This window comes from Octopus bimaculoides, chromosome 24, assembly GCF_001194135.2.
Source record: "Octopus bimaculoides isolate UCB-OBI-ISO-001 chromosome 24, ASM119413v2, whole genome shotgun sequence".
Lineage (NCBI taxonomy): Eukaryota > Metazoa > Mollusca > Cephalopoda > Octopoda > Octopodidae > Octopus > Octopus bimaculoides.
The window spans coordinates 11,046,080-11,049,900 of record NC_069004.1 but is presented as its reverse complement, the minus strand read 5'-3'; positions in this window follow the sequence as shown (position 1 = coordinate 11,049,900).

Below are 3,821 nucleotides of genomic sequence, written 5' to 3'. Positions count from 1 at the left end.
ATATATATGTATATATATATAGAAAGATAGAAAGAAAGATAGATAGATAGGTAGACAGACATTGATAGATAGATAGATAGATAGATAGACACGCTGGTCAAAAATTGAACGATTGAGCAAATATTTTAACAAGAAAGTGGAATCATTCGTTCCTATTGTTTAAATGTATTTCTATGCTGCACGATACAAACGGACTCGTCACTACAATATCTGTTGTTCTGTCGACAAACCGAACGCTTTCTATAAAGTGTTCTGTGTTTTTTTAGTTCAATGTTCCTTTGTTTTTGTTTGGCTTTTTTCCCTTTCATATATTTGTGTCTGTTTGTGTTTTGTGTCTCGTGTTAACATAATCGCAAGCTGAACAAAAAAATTTTGAAAAATAAAATAATAATAAATAAATAAATAAAGGAACAAAACTCAATGAATAAAAGTAACGAAACAGAATAATAGAATGATAAAAAAGTGGAATATAAGGAAAAAAGTTGTTTTTTTTTCCTGGATAATCTTGCCTTCGAGGTTAACATTTAGGATCAAATTGCATTTGGATCACGCTGTAGCTTGAAAATATATTTCTTTCTAACTCAGGCAGAACAACACATATGCAAATCGAAAGTAAGGGACAGTTATATCCACCTAGGCTATGTTTAAGCTTCTAAAACCAGATAATGCTTACAACAATGGAGAAAACTATTTTGTACGAAATTTTTGTCCTGCGACAATGATTTATATCTTTCGTTTTTGTGTAAATGAAGATGTTACGACGTGGGTATACACGTCTGGTGTAAAATGCCATTACACAAATAAATAGTTGGTTGTGGTTATTTAAAAGTAACCTATCGCAGAAATATATGTTAACACAGAACGCACTCCGTACTACTCGAACGTAGGTGCGGTACGCAGTATTCAATGTTCAACTACCGACTTTTAAACCAATACACATCGAACTAACACGGTAAACCAACACGGTCAAACTAACATCGTCAATTACACTCCTGACAGTTCACCCAGTTCTTATTTATTGTAATTTGGGGTGTTCAGGATTATCCCATAACAGTAGAATCAGAAGAATTAGGAGCAGCGTTTCAGAAATTGCTTGCATGTTGGTAGATCTACGATGGAAATATTCTCGTGCTATAAATTCCTGTAATTTTTTTCTAAAACAATAAGGAAGCACAGAATGGAGAGAGATAGTCTTGCGAACTGAAGGTATTATGTCCAGAACATTCAGGTCAAATCCGCCAAAGTTTCAGTTTGAATTGAAGATACATACTACAAAGGTCAGATTGAATAATCGATGCTCAATTCCAGGCTGAAGGTCGTCGTCTGACTGATAAGTTAAAAGAATACCGTCGATCGAAATTTCGGTGGTTCGTATTCCCATAAAGGAGTTACACTGATTTCGTACCAAGACATTTAATCTCCAAATGGTCCAGTACACCTGCCTGAAATAGGCGGAGTAGGGGAGAAGACGAATTCTCTTTGTATTTGGCAGTAGTGAGATAGAATCCTCCAGTAAGTATATAAGTTTAAGAGACGGAAATATTGTTTTGTCGGATGGAATCGGTGGCTGGGACCGTCGTGACAAATGGCGTGTCTTGGGCAGTTTTAGATCCGGACCTTATCCTTTTCTGGGTGAAACCATAGTCGATTTTGCAGGTCAGGAGAGAACTTTGGATATTTTCCAATTTATAAGACAGCAGCCTCGTACAGAAGCGAATTGTAATATGTACCTCTGTACACAACTTGACAGAATTATACAGTCACGTTTAGAACCTTACTAAATTATATATAACTTCTTATAAAACCTAATTGAATGATATTCACTACCTACAGAAATCTTTGAGAGTTATTGCTAACCAATTGAATCATGGTAGGAACTGAATACTTAAGGTTCAAATCTTGTCACCGGTATAAGGATATTCCACTTTCGCAGGCTTTCAAAGTCTAGCTATCAGTAAACAGAGGCTCGAAGTTCTATAAGCTGTAGCACTGCGCAGTTGAGAATTGTGTACTTTTGTTAGTTTACAGCAAAACGTAAAAGTAACCCCTCTGGACCTTATCGTGAATCTTAGGACTCATAAAGGCCGGTTACCTGGTTTCCATGATGTGCACGTGACCGAGACCACAATATTCCTCCCGAAAGGCAAGCCAGTTTGTGGTAGGTTTACTGCGTGGATCGGAGCAATGTGAAATTACGTGTTTTGCTCAAGAGCACAATGCACTATCTGGTCTGGGAATCGAAACCACGCTCTTGCGATCGTGAATACTACATTCTAATCACTAGGTCATGCACCTTTGCTTTATTTAGAAGACGGAATTCAATTCTACACCCAGCGAAGGCTAGTATAGCTTCGACCGTCCTGATCTCTGGCAAGCGGACATATCCCAAGTTATATCCTACCATGGAGGGTGTGTAAGAACTCTCCCCTCTTGTAGACAACAGAATCACAATGGAAATCGATAAATGCTTTCATTAGTTTGTGGTCCAAAGTTTAATCCTCGGCGTGGGTGTACGATTAAATGAGAGGCGAGTTCCACTGTATTTACTTATTCGCAACATAAACACGATACCAAGACAAATGATCATGATGCCACTTCTTTCAATTAATAGGACACATCGTAAACCCTTATAAACGTTTCAAATACAATTTTGATTGTGGCTTTTGGTTTCATTGTCAATTGGTTATTAAAATGAAATTTAATTAAAAATTCCCCAGTTCTGGGTGAATGCGATGCAGGGCAGTTTAGGGACCAAAATCTGTCTTAAATTAAAAATACAGAACTTAGAATTGGTTTTCAAATTTGGACTAAAATTCTCTTTTTTTTTTTTTTGTAACACATTTTGTGTTTCAGTTTTGCCAATATTTTCTGTTTATTCGATATTTTTTCTTCGATTTTAGATTTTTTCTTCGATTTTAGTTTTCTTCAATTTTAGTTCGTCAATTTAAGATTACATATCGATTCTTTCGATCTAGAATAACTCTTGCCTTATTTGTTACTGTATCAATCACAATTGATTGATTTGTTAAGTACAAGCACAGTTTTGATTGGAGATTTATCATCGATTGAATCGGTGGACAGGATATGTTACCGGTTTTACTTGGAAAGACGCATTTGAATCAAATATCAGTATAAATGCATACACACCCATACACACACAAACACACACGCACACACTCACTCACACACTCACACATGCACTCACACACACACACACACTCATATGTCTGTCTGTGTGTATGCATTATGTATATATGTGTGTGTTGGTGTGTGTTTGTATGTATATATATATATATATATATATATATATATATATGTATGTATGTATATATGAGTTGCAAAATGTTTCTCTTTATAAAGAGGTGGGTAAAAGGACTCGATGTATAAAATAGAGTGCGTATATAGTTTATTAGAAACTGAAGCTTCTTCAATCATGACTGCGGGTTTCACGCTAACTCTTGCTTAAACGATTCATTTCAAAAGTCAGAAATTTCGAAAAATTTTAGACGGACCGTCTGAACAGTCGGAACCGCGCGCACACACACACACACACACACACACACACACTAATAGTGGCCTTATATAAGTTGGATCACTGATTCATAAATTCATCCATTCAAAACTGACACTACACCCTTAGGCATGTTCCTCATTAATCCGGTTGGTCTTTCAAGGAGATCCAAAATGGAGGAGCAGAGGAAAAAGGAGGATAATGTTGATTGAAATGATATACCAGTGTGTAATGGTGGTAAGCGGGAGGATTGTATACATACATACATACATATATATATATATATGTCTGTATATATATATATATATAT